Source organism: Muntiacus reevesi, chromosome 2 (genome assembly GCF_963930625.1).
Source record: "Muntiacus reevesi chromosome 2, mMunRee1.1, whole genome shotgun sequence".
Classification (NCBI taxonomy): Eukaryota; Metazoa; Chordata; class Mammalia; order Artiodactyla; family Cervidae; genus Muntiacus; species Muntiacus reevesi.
The window spans coordinates 110,384,124-110,404,353 of record NC_089250.1 but is presented as its reverse complement, the minus strand read 5'-3'; the positions used below and the strand labels follow the sequence as shown (position 1 = coordinate 110,404,353).

At 38.8% G+C, this 20,230-nt stretch overlaps 1 protein-coding gene across 1 annotated transcript in view; it reads right to left on the bottom strand.

Moving 5' to 3' along the window:
• LRMDA (leucine rich melanocyte differentiation associated) overlaps positions 1-20,230 on the bottom strand; it is a 1,142,706-nt gene that overhangs the window by 1,006,347 nt on the left and 116,129 nt on the right. The gene's annotated exons all lie outside the window — the stretch shown is intronic.

Here is a 20,230-nt window from a genome sequence, read left to right as displayed (position 1 = left end):
CCACTTCAGTATGCTTGCCGGGAGAACCCCATGGACAGAGAAGTCTGGCAGGCTACAGTCCATACGGTCACAAAGAATTGGACACAACTGAGTGACTAGCACTTTCACTTTCAGGTTTCTCATAGCTTTTCTCAAAGGAGTAAGCGTCTTTTAATTTCGTGGCTGCAGTCACTATCTGTGGTGATTTTGGAGCCCAAGAAAATAAAATTCGTCACTGTTTCCAATTTTTCCCCATCTAATTGCCGTTAAGTGATGGGATCAGATGCCATAACTTTAATTTGTTGAGTGTTGAGTTTTAAGCTAGATTTTTCCATCTCATCTTTCACTGTCATCAAGAGGCTCTTTAGTTCCTCTTCACTTTATGCCATTAGAGTGGTATCATCTGCACATGTGAAGTTGCTGACGTTTCTCCTGGCAATCTTGATTCCAGCTTGTGATTCATCCAGCCCAGCACTTCACATGATGTACTCTGCATACAACTTAAATAAACAGGGTGACAACATACAGCTTTGTTGTACTCCTTTCCCAATTTTGGACAGCTGCTTTAACAAAGCCCATAATGCATGCTCATGGACCAACACACATGTTAACCAATCATCACCTCTGTTGTGCTAATTCAACAACCAACCAAACTATAAGGACAATAGGACCATCCCCAAGTCAACCCCTGAAAATGGTTGATCAGAACACTTCCCATGTAGAAGCCCAAACCAGTCAATCTATGCAGATACTTTTAAAGCTTCCCAGATGCCCCTATAAAAATTCTTTCCCTTCAGCTATACTGCCACTTCCAGATTAGCAGAAATAATCAAATAAATGTGCTTTTTCATTGAAATCCATTTCCAAATTATTTCAACATTATCAGGTTGAAGGGAGGTTATGGCAATGACTGGCTAAAGTGGATTAAATGGTTTCATTTATCTGAGAAATTGAAGTTATAATAAAATGTTAGAGCCAAAAAAGACTTCCCAGAGACTATTTAATATGACATCCACATTTTATAGATGAGACTGTGCAAGTCAGTAGCACCATTTTTACATAAGATTTAATCCAGGAGAAACCTTTTGTATCTTCGTTATGCTGTCCCAGGAACAAGACAGTATCCATTCATTCAGTAGTTCTCAACCTTTGCGGCAAGTCACAGACCCAAATTTTGCATCTAATTTCAGATTGTTCCTTGGCTCTCTGAAGCTCACCTAGGGATTCTAACATTAAAAGTCCCTCCAGTAGACACAGCTAACATCCCCAGTTCAGTAAATACATTGAGGTTACGATTCTTCTATCACTATTTGGATGTAGAAAATCATGTTACACTAGTTCCCTTTCCTAACCCCTCCTCAATCTTATTATATCTTACCCAGCTACTCTAAACTCAAGAAATTCTATCTATAACATAACTCGAAGAAATAGAAATAGTAATCCCATAATGTGAGATGATTAAGGGGAAATCTCTATCCATTTTCCAATCCACCACTATATTCCCAAGTCTAGTACAACTTCTATCAAAAGATAAGCCATCAGTAAAGGTCTTCAAGTTCCTTGATCAGTATAACCCTTTAATCTTTTAAGATAATTTACAAAACTATCATCTCAAATCCCTTACCATCTATAAAGGACCAGTCTACTGTTCCCATTTTATACATGAGGAAATAAAACTCAGTGACCCACCTAAGATCATATGGGTAAGTAAGAGTAAAATTGGGGTGATATCTAGGTTTCTTTGTTGGCATTCCACGGATACACAACAGCACTTTTTCAACTGGAAAAAGCCATACAAACTATTGTTAATATACTGTGCTCCTCTGTTGGTGGGAATGTAAATTGATACAGCCTCTATAGAGAACAGTATGGAGATACCTTATAAAAGTAGAAATAAAAATAATATATGACCCAACAATCCCACTACTGGGCATATGCCTTAAGAAAACCATAACTGAAAGAGACACATGTATCCCAATGTTTATAGCAACATTAGCTAGGACATGGCAGCAACGCAGATGTCCATCAACAGAGGAATGGATAAAGACACTGTGCACCACATATACAATGGAACATTCAGTTCAGTTCAGTTGCTCAGTCGTGTCTGACACTTTGCCACCCCATAAACACCAGGTTTCCCTGTCCATCACTAATGTCAGGAGCTTACTCGAACTTATGTCCATCGAAAAGGTGATGCCATCCAACCATCCCATCCTCTGTCATACCCTTCTCCTCCTGCCTTCAGTCTTGCCCAGCATCAGGGTATTTTCCAGAGTAAGTTCTTCGCATCAGGTAGCCAAAGTACTGGAGTTTCAGCTTCAGCATTAGTCCTTCCAATGAATATTCAGGACTGATTTCCTTTAGGATGGACTGGTTGGATCTCCTTGCAGTCCAAGGGACTCTCAAGAGTCTTCTCCAGCACCACAGTTCAAAAGCATCAATTCTTCAGTGCTCAGCCTTCTTTATAGTCCAACTCTCACATCCATACATGACTACTGGAATAACCACAGCTTTGATGAGACAGACCTTTGTCAGCAAAGTAATGTCTCTGCTTTTTAATATGCTATCTAGGTTGGTCATAGCTTTTCTTCCAAGAAGCAAGCGTCTTTTAATTTCAAGGCTGCAGTCACCATCTGCAGGGATTTTGGAGCCCAGAAAAATAAAGTCTGTCACTATTTCCATTGTTTCCCCAGCTATTTGCCATGAAATGATGGCAACTGATGCCATGATCTTAGTTTTCTGAATGTTGAGTTTTAAACCAGCATTTTCACTCTCCTCTTTCATCTTCATCAAGAGGCTTTTTAGTGCTTCTTCACTTTCTGTGACAAGGGTGGTGTCATCTGCATATCTGAGGTTATTGATGTTTCTCCCAGCAATCTTGATTCCAGCTTGTGCTTCTTCCAGCCCAGCACTTCTCATGATGTACTCTGCATATAAGTTAAATAAGCAGAGTGACAATATACAGCATTTACATACTCCTTTTCCTATTTGGAACCAGTCTGTTGTTCCATGTCCAGTTCTAACTGTTGCTGTTGACCTGCATACAGATTTTTCAGGAGGCAGGTCAGGTGGTATTCCCATCTCTTGAAGAATTTTCCATAGTTTGTTGTGATCCACACAATCAAAGGCTTTGGTGTAGTCAATAAAGCAGACTTAGATGTTTTTCTGGAACTCTGTTGCTTTCTCAATGATCTAATGAATGTTGGCAATTTGATCTCTGGTTCCTCTGCCTTTTTTAAATCCAGCTTGAACATCTGGAAGGTCACGGTTCACATACTATCGAAGCCTGGCTTGGAGAATTTTGAGCATTACTTTCCTAGCGTGTGAGATGAGTGCAATTTTGCAATAGTTTGAACATTCTTTGGCATTGCCTTTCTTTGGGATTGGAATGAAAACTGACCTTTTCCAGTCCTGTGGCCACTGCTGAGTTTTCCAAATTTGCTGGCATGTTGAGTGCAGCACTTTAATAGCAGCATCTTTTAGGATTTGAAATGGACCACAGCCTTGTCTAACTCAATGAAACTATGAGCCATGCCATGTAGGGCCACCCAAGACAGACAGATTATGGTGGAGAGTTCTGACAAAATGTGGTCCACTGGAGAAGGGAATGGCAAACCACTTCAATATTCTTGCCTTGAGAACCCCATGAACAGTATGAAAAAATGGAATATTATTTGGCCATAAAAAGGAATGCCTTTGAGTCAGTACTACTGAGGTGGATGAACCTAGAGTCTATTATACAAAGTGAAGTAAGTCAGAAAGTGAACGACAAACACTGTATATTAACACATACATGTGGAATCTAGTGAGATGGTGGGCTTCCCTGGTGGCTCAAACAGTAAAGAAATCGTCTGCAGTGGGGGAGACCTGGGTTCAGTCCCTGGGTTGGGAAGATCCCCTGTAGGAGGGTGTGGCAACCCACTTCAGTATTCTTGCCTGGAGAATGCCCATGGACAGAGCAGCCTGGTGGGCTACAGTCCATGGGGTTGCAAAGATTCAGACACAACTGAGCAGCTAAGCACAGCACAGAGAGATGGTACTGATGAACCTGCTTGCAGGGCAGCAATAGAGACACAGAGAGTAGACTTGTGGACATGGCGGGGAAGGGGAAGGTGGGACAAATGGAGAGAGTAGCACAGAAACATACACACTATCATATGTAAAATAGATTGATAAACTGTGAATTTTCCATATGACTCAAGAGGCTCAAACCGGTGCTCTGTGACAACCTAGAGAGATGGAATGGGGTGGGAGTTGGGAGGGAGGTTTTAGGAGCGAGGGTACATATGTATACCTATGGTTGATTCATGTTGATGTATGGCAGAAACCAACACAATATTGTAAAGCAATTATCCTTCAATTAAAAAAGAAAAAGAAAAAAATATACCATGCTCCTTCCAAAGTTAAACAGAACACTCTTTTGGATTATCTGCTTACTTTTGAATTATCCATCCTGCTTTTACTTCACTAGCCTAGAGAACAGCACTGGCCATGCCTTAAAATAAAAGTATCTCCATACACATGGGCTATCCAGGTGGTAAAAATGAGGTTTTCCATGGCTAATCTCAACACTCTCCAGGTAATCCCCAGTAACTTTCATATCACCTTGATTTGATTTGTGCTAAAACTAATCCCTTCAGCTGGGCATAATCAAAAAGAGAAAATAACAACTGTGCAAGTTGTCTGGAGGCACTTCACCAACTTGGATCACTTTCCTGCTCATTTTAGCTGGGTAAATAATAGCTTGATATGTAGTACCTGCTAAGTGAAATGAAAATGGAAAATGTTTTAAAGGGTTTTCACTTAATGTCTTCATGCTACTGTAAATGTATGAAAATTTTATATCCGGGTTTTTATTACTGTTGATTGCTAAACTGACAAGGAAAATAATCCAAGCTGGCACATTAATGAAACATGATTTTTAAGTTCTTTTTTTTTTTAAGAACAAAGCTAAACACAATTAAATGGTAAAAAGCCACTCCAACTTTTAACTCTTTTAAGGTTGAACAGTCAATATCAGATTGTTTTTACAAGCTTTCTTAGCCATTTCACCTTTATCCAGAAAAATCTACTGCTTTCATCTAACACAGAGGTATGCAAAACTCAGCCCTGGGTTTTCATATCTGTTTCCCCAATACCATCACTTGTCTCTCTTCCAAAGAGAGCCTTTTAGAGCCTTCAGAAACATCTCTACACAGTCCAGAGAGCTATTACAATACAGAGAACTAGAGAGCAGAAAAATCATACTAGAAGAATCATGGGTGTATGCCAGGAGAGGCTCCATGAAGAGCAGCCATGCCCTCAGGAAATAGGGCCAACATTAATCCAAGACTCTCAGAAGTGGATTCAGCACCACCAGAAACAACAAAGAGGAGCCCAATACCCTTCCAACAATGCTCTCTCACAGATACTCATGAACGAGTTGCTTTAAAAGCTCACATTCATCCAAGGGGTTGTGTCACTGGTGGAATTAGTCACACCTGCCAGTGAATAGCAAATAACAGCTGTATAGACACAAGTGAGTTATTGGTCTTAGGCTACAATCTCCCAGGAAGCAAACTGTACAATTTCTGCTGCTCCCAGGCCAATTGAAAGGAATTTAAACTTGCACATGATTGAGTATCTTAATTATGTCATCTTGAAGCATTTCATTACCATAACCAACACCAAAAGTCTGGGAGAAACCCAGCTGTGTCATTCAGACACCCGACCCTAAATTGCAGCAGCCATGACACCTCCCACCGTACTTCTCCCTCACCATCAGAGACTGTACATGGGCCTGAAGTGAGCTCATTAGTGGCAGAGGCAGCCCTGCAAACCAGGGTTTCTGACCTGGTCAGTATTCCTTCCCCTGACTACACTGTTCCCTTGTTTTTATATAAAAGCAAAGGGGGAGATAGGGGATTAAGTATGAGGTGTTTAATGGGATTTCTCCCAATATTTAACTTTGTGAACTCAGGCTGTACTTACCAAGTACCTGCTGAAAAATCTAACCTCGTTTAAGATGCTGAGGGTGATACAAAACATAACATGTGGTATGTGCCCTCAAGGAAATTATGTTCTGGATCTGGAGGCAAAATTTACATCACACTAGTAACATTTACTCACCAGTATTTATTAACAAATGCTACCATCCCTGGTGGCTCAGATCATAGAATATCTGCCCGCATTGCAGAAGACCCAGGTTCGATCACTGGGTGGGGAAGATTCCCTGGAGAAGGGAATGGCAACCCACTACAGTATTCTTGCCTGGAGAATCCCATGGACAGAGGAGCCTGGTGGGCTACAGTCCATGGGGTCGCAAAGAGTCGCACATGACTAAGCAACTAACACTTTCACTGCTTTCACTTTTACAAGCAAAGCATTGAACTAAATGCTTTCAGAGAAACTACAAGACAGCAATTATCCTCCACCACGGAGACTGCAACTGAGTCGAGCTGGGCTTGAAAAGGGACCTCAAAGACAACCCAGGGAGCTTTTCACACTCAAGCACACCCTGGCGCAAAAACTTTGCCTGTGACTCCCCTAAAAAGACTTCCATTTGTCTACTTCCAACTTAAAGTTTAGAGCCCACAACTGGTGTGGTTTTCCTTCTTTTTCAAGATAGTGTGCTTCTGCCATTAAATAGATAATCTCAAGAGCTCCTTAAACACTCACATTCAAATATTTGAAGATGCCAAATAAAACTTAAGTTTCCCCCCACATCACCTCTACTCTGATACTTCACTCTAACAGCTGACTTGGAGACCCAAAAGCAAATAGAATCTTAAATTTCACCTCTTCTGACCTGCCCATATTCTAACTGATATGAACCCCTAATATTTTGATTATATTATCTGATTTAACCCTCTTTCCTAGATCTGTCTCCTATTTATGATACATGTGCTTTCTGTATCTTTACCTAACTCACTTTACCTGAATATTTTTTCTCAAGAATCAGGTACAAAATCAAGCTCTGTGGGAAACAAGAAACATTCCTCCAAACCAACAGAGCTCTGTTTGGGTGTCCCCTTTTGGTACAGCGGTTTGGCACAAATCCAGCATTAAATGCCTTCCTCATCTTCAAATATATGATGATTGACATAAAGTCAGAAAAGAAAAAAGGAAATCATATGACCTGATCTGTGAGCATAAACCCAGACTTATTCATAAACAATTGCTGGTTCACTATCCATTCTTGTAATAATCTGTATTAGAATTTCATTCCATACTTCAAAAGTCATCCTTAGTTAGTAGGGGAATGCCAAAGAGAGTAAAGAGTACTTCAGTTTGGCCAAGCACAGGGCACTTGGAGAGAAGAGTAAAGAAGTAACGGGGATCTGAGCACAGAGGACCCTGAAGTCTACACTAAAGAAATCACACTTCATTCTGAAACCAGTACAGAGATAATGAGTGATTTGCTGCAGAGGAAAAGCATGATTACAACATGTAGAAAGAATAAGCCAACAGTAGAGGGCAAGAGAGGAAGGTGTAGGCAGTGGCTAGAGATATAATGATGAGACTCTTATAATGGTTCAGGAAAGAGACTTAAATAATTAGATGAAGCAGTAAAGGAGAGCATCAGAACACATGACAGTGATGGAGACACAATCAAGTGACCAATCAGACAAGGAAGGAAGGGAAGAAGCAGTCAATGATGGTGCTACAGTCCCCCAGGGATGTCACTAAGCAAAGTAAGGAGGCCAAAGGAGAAACCGCCTTTTGGAGTACAGGAAAAAATAAGTTAGTTAGGACATAGTAATCTCAAGGTTCCAAAGGAACATCCAATGAAGTGCTATCCAAAAGTCAACTAGAACAGTGGATTTATACCATAGGAGAAAGACAAAGTGGGGCTGGAGCTAAATTGAAAATATCTGTGTTTTCTTAATTAACTTATTTTTAATTGGAGGATAATTGCTTTGTAATATTGTGTTGGTTTCTGCCATATGTCAACATGAATCAGCCATAGGCACACACATGTCCATCCCCTCCCTCTTGAACCTCCTTCCCACCTCCCACCCTACTCCAGCCCTCTAGGTTGTCAGAGAGCACCGGGTTTGACCTCCTTGCATCACACAGCAAATTCCCACCTACCATTCGCCATTCATTTTACACATGGTAATGTATATGTTTCAACGCTACTCTCTCAATTAGTCCCACCCTCTCTGTCCCCTCACTGACAGCACTATTTACAACAGCTATGACACGGAAGTAACCTAGAAGTCCACCAACAGATAAATGGATAAAGAAGTTGTGATACATATATACAATGGAATAGTATTTAGCCATTAAAAGGAATGCATTTGAGTCAGTTCTACTGAGGTGGATGAACCTAGAGACTATTATACAGAGTGAACTAAGTCAGAAAGAGAAAAACAAATAACACAGTTCAGTTCATTTCAGTTCAGTTCAGGTGCTCAGTCATGTCCGACTCTTTGCAACCCCATGAACCACAGCACATCAGGCTTCCTTGTCCATAACCAATTCCTGGAGTCCACCCAAACCCATGTCCATTGAGTCGGTGATGCCATCCAACCATCTCATCCTCTGTCGTCCCTTTCTCCTCCTGCCCTCAATCTTTCCCAGCATCAGGGTCTTTTCCAATGAGTCAGCTCTTCACATCAGGTGGCCAAAGTATTGGAGTTTCAGCTTCAACATCAGTCCTTCCAATGAACACCCAGAACTTATCTCCTTTAGGATGGAATGGTTGGATCTCCTTGCAGTCCAAGGGACTCTCAAGAGTCTTCTCCAACACCACAGTTCAAAAGCATCAATTCTTCAGCATTCAGCTTTCTTGATAGCCCAACTCTCACATCCATACATGACCACTGAAAAAACCATAGCCTTGACTAGATGGACCTTTGTTGGCAAGGTAATGTCTCTGCTTTTTAACATGCTCTCTAGGTTGGTCGTAACTTTCCTTCCAAGGAGTAAGCATCTTTTCATTTCATGGCTGCAATCACCATCTGCAGTGATTTTGGAGCCCAAAAAAAAATAAAGTCAGCCACTGTTCCCACCATTTCCCCATCTATTTTCCATGAAGTGATGGGACCAGATGCCATGATCTCAGTTTTCTGAATGTTGAGCTTTAAGTCAACTTTTTCACTCTCCTCTTTCATTTTCATCAAGAGGCTCTTTAGTTCTTCTTCACTTTCTGCCAGCAGGATGGTGTCATCTGCATATCTGAGGTTATTGATATTTCTCCCAGCAAACTTGATGCCAGCTTGTGCTTCTTCCAGCCCAGCATTTCTCAAGATGTACTCTGCATATAAGTTAAATAAGCAGGGTGACAATATACAGCCTTGAAATACTCCTTTTCCTATTTGGAACCAGTCTGTTGTTCCATGTCCAGTTCTAACTGTTGCTTCCTGACCTGCAAACAGGTTTATGGAATTTAGAGAAATGGTACTGATGATCCTATGTGCAGAGCAGTAGTGAAAATATCTGTATTTTTACAAGAGGAAAATGGGCCAGAAATGATCCAGGAAAAGAATGGCCAATTAAGTGCCAAGAAGATCTAGACAGAGTTATGTTAGAGAAATCAAAGAGAGAAGCTTAAAGAAGAAAATCATGTCTATACATTGCAAATCACTGAAAATCATGTCTGAAACATTGTAAATAAATTATAATTTAAAAAAAAAGAAAAAAACATTTGGGAAACCAAACAAACTCTCCATCAGATAGGAATTGTCATTCAGTGCCTTACAGCATGGTATTTCAACCATGACACTCTGGCCCTCTAATGAAAACTTAATAGTCATCATTCTCAAAAAGAAGAAAAAAAAATCATGTCAAATGATAGAGTGAGAAGTGACAATCAGACTTTGTGCTTAGAAGGCCTATAAGAAAGGACTGTAGCTTTAGCAGTCCTTCTTAGACTTTAAAAGTACCACAAATCACTTAGGAATCTAATTAAAATGAGAATTCTGAAATGGGTCTTGAGTGAGGCCTACAATCCAGAGTTTCTGACAAGCTCTCAAGGGATGCCAGGGCTGCTGGTCCATGGACAACACTTAGAAGACAACAGTGAAGGGTGAATGGGAGGTGGGCATTTGAGGCAGTGAGTGGAGAGGACTTTCAGGAAGTTCAGTATAGTTGGAGGACTGAGTGATGGGATACAGCATGAGTGCTAAAGAAATTAAGAATCAGAGGAAAAATCAGAAGTGCTGGGTTTGTTTTGATTGAAGTATAGCCGATTTACAACGTCGCACTAGCTTTCTGGTGTACAGCAAAGTGATTCAGTTACATACATATTCTCCTTTTTGTATTCTTTTCATTGTGGTTTATTACAGGATATAACTCCCTGTTCTATACAGTAGGACCTTGTTGTTCACCTGTTTTATATATGGTAGTTTGTATCTGCTAATTCCCCTTTCCCCTTTGCTAACCATAAGTTTGTTTTTTATGTCCATGAATCTGTTTCTGGTTTGTAAATAAGTTCATTTTATCATTTTTTAGATTCCACATTTAAGTAATATTAATATCTTTTTCTTTCTCCTTCTGACTTATTCTAGTTTAGTGTGATAATCTCTAGGTGCATCCACGCTGCTGCAAATGGCATTATTTCACTCTTTTTCATGGTTCAGTAGTATTCCATTGTATTATATATATGTGTATGTGTATATATATATATATATTCTTTACCCATTCATCTGTCAATGGACATTTAGTTGACTCCATATCTTGGCTATTATAAATAGGACTGTGCTATGAACACTGGGCCACATATATCTTTTCAAATTAGAGTTTTCTCCAGATACATGCCCATGAGTGGGATTGCAGGATCATATCATAATCCTATCTTTTAAGGAATCTCCACACTGTTTTCCACAGTGACTGCACCAGTTTAGATTTCCACCACTTGCGTAGGAGTATTTATTCCTACAGGTAAGAATACCAGAGTTGGTTTTTCCAGGATCACCTGGGTCTCCTACATTGGCAGGCAGATTCTTTACCACTGAGCCACCAGGGAAGCCCATATTATAACTTTTTTTTTAAGTCCGCAGGCCTAGAAACTCACTCTATGAGCTTTGATAAGTGTATGAAGGGGATTCCATATAAGATCTTTCAGTTCCTCTGTCCTTTAATTACATTTGACCTGAGTGAGTTAAAGTTTAAAGCTAAGCAGAAAGTGTCAACTTTGACAATCGAGCTGGTCAGCAAAAAATTAATGTACCCCTTCATGATCATGTTCATTGGTTCGTTCAACACCCAACTGTCTCATTCTCCTTCCAAGATACTTTCTGACTAGAGGCTGCTCCTACAATGCAATTATCTCTCCCTAACTCATCCACACCTGTTTGATTAGGACTTAGCCTCTGTTGACAGATTTTTATCTTTGGAAATGCTCCCTTGGCTGTGCAAAGAAGAACAAGTGAAGCAAAGGATTAACCAACACACTCACAGAAGCAGTCAAACTGGCACTCAGTTAAAAGGCAGAAAACAACAATTTCAGGTAAGCAGTCTCAGCAAACTGCTGCCAAGATCACCAGTAATTCCCTAGTGAATGAATTCTGCATTCAGCCCCTGTCCTCCGACAACTGCCTTTCTGCTTTTAAATAATAACTCTATTCTTGAAGGAAGTTTTGTATCATCTTGATATACCCTAAGAAATAAAATCCTCCCCTCCAAACCCAAAGAATGTCCAACCTGCCAAGATCACATGACAGTCCTAAGACAAGTCAGAACTGCACAGATAAACTCCCTACCCAGGAGGTGTCAGAGCTCTTGCTTCCAGAGTTGACTAGGAAATCTTTGTGAACCATTTTCATTCCTTGGGATAGATCAACCAAAATAATCAAATGAATTGTCAAGAGAGAGGTTGCCATGGGATGGAGCCTAATGGTTATTAAGATAAAAATACCTCATCATCCTAAATGGACCACTTTAAAAAGAGGAGTTTATATACAAAAAAATATCTCTTTATAACATTTATGTTAAGTCATGAGATCACAGAATGCTACCATCTGGAGAGACCCTTATTAGAGATCAGCAAAAGGACCACCTATAATGCTCCTTGAAAATGCAAAAGCCCAAGCTTCACCCCACACCATGGACTTCTTGACACCAAACTCTCCATAAGTGTCTAATTATACTCACTTTATTCATAAGGTCCAGAGAAGTTAAGTGACTTTCCTCCCAGTTAGGTTGCCCTCCGAGATTCGAAAACTTCCCCCAGACTCGCCAGTGAGAGGGTTTCCTGGTGTTTGGAAACTTTCTCTATTACGACTCCCTTCCCAGGACAGGTCTCCGTACCTAGCTCTTTTGTCTCTCTTTTTATCTTTTATATTTTGTCCTACCTCCTTTCGAAGACAAGGGGCTGCTTATCTGGGCACCTGATGTCCTCTGCTAGCGGTCAGAAGTTGTTTTGTGCAGTTTGCTCAGTGTTCAAATGTTCTTTTGATGAATTTGTAGGGGAGAAAGTGGTCTCCCCATCCTATTCCTCTGCCATCTTCTTAAGTGACTTTCCTAAGGCGATGGATGTCTATTTTAAAGTTATCCTCCACCTCACTTGAAAAAGTACCTAAAGCAGAAGTCATATGGTTGCCCTTCAACAGTATTCAAGTCAATGAACACCTTGAGAATTAGTTTCAGGTCCAGAGCAAAGTCTTATTGAAACACAGAGGGGTTTTTTCCATTATCAAGGTGCCTAAAAACAATATTCCTCCCTCAAATGAAACAGAATTCACTGTGCTAAAAACCATCTTGGTCACACTTGAGTCCCAAACTGCTTTACATAGCCTAAATTTCAGAGAGGTGTTTTTAAAAGTTTTTATTGGATAGTAGGCCAATCAGACAAGGAGAAAAATAATAAGAAATCATACTGTGGTCTGTCATCTAATTCACTTTTTTCTTTCCAAGTTGGTAAATATATTTCCTAGTCCCTTTCTGGAGGAGGGGTATAGGGTGTGACTGTTCTTTGCCTAGTGAAGCAGAACACTGCATACCTGTTCCTTCATTGGAGAACTAAAAAACATGTCATTGTGCTGGCTGTATCCTCTATGCCAATGGTGTTTTGGAGGATTCAGATACCACTTAATAGTCACTCACACTAGGCCTCCTGCACATCAGTCTGAAAGGACACATCAAAACACTTTGTTCTCCAAACCTCTTGGGGGCCCAGATGGAAGAACTTAACAAATCAACACAGAGATCCATACATTATATGGCTCTAAGGCAGGTGGGGGAGGGGGCAGGGCCTAGTGAAAACAGGAACAACGTGCTTAAAGGTGGACAGGATGCAGCTAGGCAAAACAGGAGAAGACACATAGGCATCTTGCCCTATACTTCAATCCCAGTTCCAGCTGGTGTTCAACATTGAATTATAGCCAGTTATCACCCTAACTGAAACTGTGTAATGTTGAATCAGGGCCAGAAGAGCTGGACAAACCAGAACCCATGCCTCATGCTTGCTCTAAATAGTTCATCTCCTTTTGTCGGTCCATTTCCTTTTATTCATCAGCATCAATCTTGCAGGGCTAGAACATGAGTTTCCATAGCCACACTGTCTCCTGAAACCCCCAAAACATTTCCTTTAAACATCCCTGAGGACTAAAAAGCCAGGCTTTACTCATTCCATTTTAACTGGGTATTTGGTCCACTAACATTTAATATAGTTATTGCTATGGTTTGAGTTAAGTCTACCACATTACCTCTGTTTTCTCTTTGTAGCTTATATTTTTTTCCTTTGTTCCTCCTTTCCTGCCTTCTTTTACAGTTTTTAAGAATATCATTTTAACTTATCTACTGTTTTTTTTGTGCTACATCTTGCATTATTTTTTATGAATTGCTCTAAGATTATCATATACATTCTTCATTTTTCACAGTCTGCTTAGAGCTAATGTTGTACCACTTCATGTAAAATGAACAAATCATGCAACCGCAATGAGTTTATTATCTCCCTCCAGACTTTATGTTACAGTATATACTACCTCTGCATAAACTATATGCTCCAAAAAACCTTAGAGTTTGGTGGTTAAACACTCACATGTGTTTTAAAGAAATTAAAAGGAAAAAACTTTGTTTCTTTACCCACATGTTTATCACATCCGATGTTCTTCTTGCTTCCTCAAGGTGAATTTCCATTCTTCAGCTTATATCAATAGAACCTCCTTTATCTTTTATTGGTATGCAGAAGCACTGTTAATTTTTTCTATATTAAAATGTCTTTACCTCATCTTCATTCTTCAAGGATATTATTGCTGGATTGAGAATTCTGGATTTACAGTTTTCTTTTTTTCTTCTTTTTTTAAGCCCTTTAAAGACATTCTCTTACAATTCTTCCAGCGTCCTCTGTCTCTAGTAAGACACTACAGTAATTTAGTTTATCTCAGTAACTCCTTTAAGAAATCTGCATCTTTCTCTTCTAGCTGTTTAACTTTTCTTTTGGACATGTAACTGAGTCATACCTAAGTGTAGTTTGCTTCAAATTAATCCTTCTTGGTGCTCACTGAGCATCTTGTATCTATAAATTCATGTTATTCATCAAATTTGGGATATTTTCAGCCATTAGTTCTTCAGTGTTTTGCCTCACCTTCTCATTTCTTCTTTTGGAACTCTATTATGTTAGAACTAATATTAGAATGTAAAGTACAGCTTGTCATCCTGCCCAACAGGTCCCTGTAGTTCTGTGTTTTTTTTTTTTTCTCTTTTCCCTGTTTTTCCATTGATCCTTCTAAAATTTCTGACCCTTCTTCTGCCACCTTCATTCTATCATTAAGCTCATCCAATGAATTTTTTGTTTGTTATAATTTCCAGTGCTAGTTTGTGTTACTATTAATAGAACAATAGAATCATATAATACTAATTCTCTAAAATTTCCTACCCTTTTCTACCTTGTGATCATATTTCCCTTTACATCTTTCTGCATATCTGTAATAGGAACTTTACAATATTTGTTATTCCATCATCTGGGTCATCTTGGGGTTGGTCTCTACTGACTGCTTATCATAATGTAGTGAGTAATTTTAGGTTGATCTTGGATGTCTTGAATGATACGCTGTAGAAATTCTTGATTCTGTTAAGTTTCTCTGAAGATCGTTTTTTAAGCAAGCCAATATATTGACTGAAAGCAAACTACAAAACACTGTCTCCCCTGTGGTAGGCAACAGTTCAAATTTCAGTTCAACTGTTTTATTCTTAGTAGTGTGAAATCTACTTATGTGGTTCAGGGTACAACTACAGATTTGGGCAGATTTTATACCTCCACTCACTTGCTCACTCCTTACAGGGATTTCCCTCTTTTAAGCAACTAAGGTTACCCTAAACCTAGATGTCTCATTATTTAAGCCAAAAACAGTGTGCTTTCTATTAATTTTTCCTTTCTACATGGCAAAGACTACAGACTGTCCTCAAGATAAAACTTGTAAAAAATGAGAAATTTACCCTATTCCTTACGCCTCCGTCAAGTGCCAACCCCCCTCCAAGTACTGTCTGCTTCTTCCTCCCTCATAAATTATGTAGGAATATTAGATCTCTAGTTCTCTTTACCACTTTCTTGCAAGGCAATAGCGAGCAAACAGCAGAAGATCCACCAAATGCTTCTCATCAGGATCAGCAACTGTCCCCCGTATCAGATATACATAGATTCTGAAATACTAGTCCCTCAAGACTGACTGTAAGGGACCATCAGATCAGCCCTCATCAGGCAGAAATTCCCTCTCCACTAGCTGATGGGAGACATTCAGCTGATGTTGCAAGGCAGACAAGTGAACTGAATTCCAAAATCTGACTTGTCCTTCTATGTAGGGAGATGAGACATACAAACTGTTTCACCTTTGGCAGAGGACAGGCTGAAGGGCAGCCATCATAAAAGTAATTAAGAAGAAAACAACTGAAATTTTAACAAATATGTAAATGCTAATCGTGGGCAAGCCAGAGGAGTTTAGAATTTCTGAGAGTCCTAGGTACAAGTAGAGTCTGTACTTACTTACCAGCTTTCGAGAAGAATCCCATGGTACTCACAAGACAGACTGAGGCAAAGCAAGAGAAACAGAGAGAAGCCCCAAAAGTATACACAGGCATGAAATCTTGCCTACTTTCAAAACCTTCACTCATTAAAAAAAAAAAAAAAAAAAAAAAAGAATGAAAGAAAACACCAGCCATAAGCCACTAAGGAGGAATAGTCCCAGATAAAAGTACACTGCAACTAAACAAGAGCTAGAAGCAAAAGATATCTGCTCCTTGAGGAAAGGGGCAGAAAACCTGTTCAGATAGAGCAACTTGCATAGATAGAAAGCAGAGGCCAATAATACTGGAAAAGGGACAGAAAATGCTGTCCTACTCAAGAGCATCCAATAATATAAGACAGAAAAATATATGCCTAGGACTTACACACTCAGAACCTGCCTAAGACTGACAGAGCCAGAGGAGAGAGAAACCCTCCTGCCACCACAAGCCTCACCACTGAGTAACCAACAAGAGCAGTCAACCCTCAAGGAGGTGAAAAGGCATGGACATGGGTTAGGCATTTGAGACCTGCCAAGAGCTAAGGATGGAATGGGAACATAAAGAAAACCCTTTATTTCTGCAATTCCCCACTAAACCAAGACAGTAGCAAGCCACCTATCCGGTACATCTTACAAAATAACTCAGACCCAGCTCAATTACTGACTATTGACTCAACTACCCATGCTGATATTCCAACAGAAGTGTCTCCATTTCTAGGTACAATTTATCTCAATTTCTGCAACTTTTTACACATGCCATCCAAAGTGTAATCGAAAATTATATAATACACAAAAGCAAGGAAAAGAGATTCTTCATCAAAAGATAAAACAGTCAACGTGACCAGAACCAGCAGTGATGCAGATGTTGGGATTAACAAGTAGGGACATAAAATAACTATTACTGGTTATTTTATTTAACCTAGAGGAAAAGGTGAACATAATGGATGAACAGATGGGTGATTTCCAGAGGGGAAAAAACAGAAACTATAAAAATGAATCTAATAAATATACTAAAAATAAAAGCATGGTAGTAAAGAGGAAGAATTCCTTCAACAGGCTTATTGGTAGATGACACAGCAAAGAAAAGGATTTTTGCACTTGAATGTAAGTGAATAAAAAATTATCCAAATTAATAGTGAAGAAAAGGGTGAAAAAAAAAAACAAAGCAGAGCATTCAAGAGCTATGGAATGATACCAAAACGTGTAACACATATTTGGGATCCCAAAAACAGGTAAGACAGGAAAAATAGTAGGAAAAAAAAAATTAAAGAGATAACAGTCATTTTCCAAAACTGATGAAAAACATCAACCACAATTCAAAGAACCTCAGAAATCCTCAAGTGGGGGGTAAGGACACAGGCACATCACAGTAAAACTGCTAAAAACAAAAGAGAAAGCAAAACTCTTGAAAGAAACCAGAGAGAAAAAGAAACAAATACAGAAAAACAAAGCTGAGAAAAACAGACTTCTCAACAGAATAAATACAAGGACAAAAAAAAAAAGGAACAGCATCATTAAAGTACTGAAAGTAAAGTTCTGAAAGTACTAAAAAGAAATTCTATAAGGAATCTATTAATATTTAAATTATCTTCTAAAAATGAAGGTGGGATAAAGAATTTGTCATACAAACAAAAACAAAGAAACCACTCACTGCCAGAATACCTGTACTAAAAGACATTAGAAAAAAGTTCTTTAGGCAAGAGTTCAGTACCAGAAGGAAATCTGGATACATATATAAAGAAATAAGACCTCCATAAATGCTAAAAACATGGAAAATATGAATGATTTTTTCTTCTTTTTATTTCTTTAAAAGATATTGGCTCTGAAAAATATATTTAGTTTGCAAATACAAATAGAAAAAAATAAAAGATTAAATTTTTCTCTTAAAGAAGCAAATTAGAAATATTTTTCCTGGCTTTAAAAAAAGATAACTACTGTTTAAAAAAAAAAATCTCTGGGGTGTAAACATACACAGCAGTAACATGTAAGTCAACAATAAAACAGAGGATGGGCAGGAGGATACTGAAGTATACCACACTGAGGTTCTTAAACTATATAAAAAGTGGCATATTATCTGAGAACAAACTGCGATAAGATATACAGTATACATGGTAGAGCTAACAAAAATATTTTTTAAGGAGAAAGATTTTTAAGCCAATTATGGAGATAAGATAGAATTGCAAATATTTATAAAGTAAAGATAGGAAGGAAAAGAGGGAAACAAGAACAGAGTACCGATGGGGCAAATAGAAAGCAATTTGAAAAATGTGAGGTTTAAAATCAAGTATACTGATAATTTTATTAAATGTAAATGCCCTAAACACTTCAAGTAAAATGCAGGAATCTTGAGATTGGATATGAAAATAATTCACTATAAATGTAAATTCAGAGATACAGTAAGAGTAAGTGTGTGTGTGTGTGTGTATATATATATATGTAAATATATATATATAAATAGATATACTACACAAAATTTGAGATCTTTATAATAAAATAATACAAAGTCAGCCTCAAAACAAGGAATATTTTCCACCACCAAAGAGTCGATTAGTCAATAAGATATAACAATACGTATTCAAGTAACAGAGTTCCAAAATACATAAAGAAAATGTGACCAAAATGAAATAAGAAACAAAAAAATCCACAATCATATATAGAGATCTCATACTCATCTAATTAACATTAAAAAGCAAACCAAGAAAATTGTTAAAGATATAAAAGAGCTGAACAACACTATGAATCAACTTGACATTTACAAAAAAACTCCAACCAAAGATAGCAGGGTCCACATTCTTTTCAAAAGTCCATGGACCATTCACCAAGATAAGACTTTTCTGAGCAAATGTTTATAACTGCTTTATGAATAATAACACAAAACCTTAAATAATCCAAATGTCCGTCAAATAGTGAGCTTGTCAGCATATCACAGCACATCCACACAATAGAATACTATTTGGCAAAATAAAGGGATGAACATACATGCAACAATATGGGTCAATCTCAAAAGCATCATGGTAAGTGAAAGGAGCCAGGCACCAAAGGCTGCATACTATATGATTCTATTTTTATAACATTCTGGGAAAAGGCAAAATTACAGAAACAAAAACTAAATCAGTGCAAGGTCAGCAGTGAGGGATAGGGAAAGACATATAGGGAGAGGATAAGGGGGCACAAGGGAATCTTCGGGGTGATGGAAATGTTCTATCTTGATCATGATGCTGATTACAAAACTGCATACATTTTTCAGAAATCATGTTTCCTTACAAGGAATTCTTTGTATGTAAATTCTATCTCATTAATCTAACCTTTAAAATAAAAAATGAACAAATATTGTTACCTGAGAGAGACAATCGTATAAAATATGCTAAAAAATAGAGTGATAATAATAATAAACTCTTAATGTGTTTATTAAGATCAGCAGAGGCCTTGATTTACTTTTCTGGAGAAAACTTTTTTAGAAATTATCTCATCCTACTTTCTCACACAAAATTTCATTGAAGCTTCATCACAAATAGGCCTGCACATCAAAGAATAAATGTCTCCAATGCACACTTAGATCTCTTCTGTACCACAATGATCAAAGAGAAAAGAAACCTTACAGATTTCAATAACATGAAGGCACACAAAAATTCATTTTCATGTCTGTAATGGACCACCCAGAATCTGATTTTAAGTTGTCCTCCTTAAGAACAGGAAGCACTCAAGGAGTTCTGGGAAGCAGAAGACCATGTGGGGAGCCTTTGCTGAGAACAAAAGCTGTCCTTCATTGTTTAAAATATTGTGGGCTGTCCAGGTCAGAAGGAATCTAATTGGCAGGAAAGAACACCTAGGCTGGGCCCTGGACTCCTGGGTCTGCTCCAGGGTATCAAAATAAGAATTCCTCAGTCTTCAATGGGGAAGGTACTAGGAGCTGTTTCTCAGGCAAGGCCAGGGTGCAAAGAGAGCCTTCCTGCAAAGAAGGAAAACGCTAGCTAAAACTCCCAGAGCCTTGCTGGTTCCTGCCAGAGGATGTCAATACTGAACACTCTTTTCATCAAGGTTGTGCGTGCAAAGTCGCTTCAATAGTGTCCAACTCTTTGTGACCGTATGGGCTGCAACCCACCAGGATCCTCTGTCAGTGGGATTCTCCAGGCAAGAATATTGGAGTGGATTGCCATGCCCTCCTCCATGGGATCTTCCCAACCCAGGGATCGAACCCATGTCTCTTATGTGTCCTGCATTGGCAGGCAGGTTCTTTATCACTAGCTCCACCTGGGAAGCCCCACTAAAAGTTAATCTGCAAAAACCTTAATACTATCCTGCTCTGAAGAAGAGTCTTTAGAAAA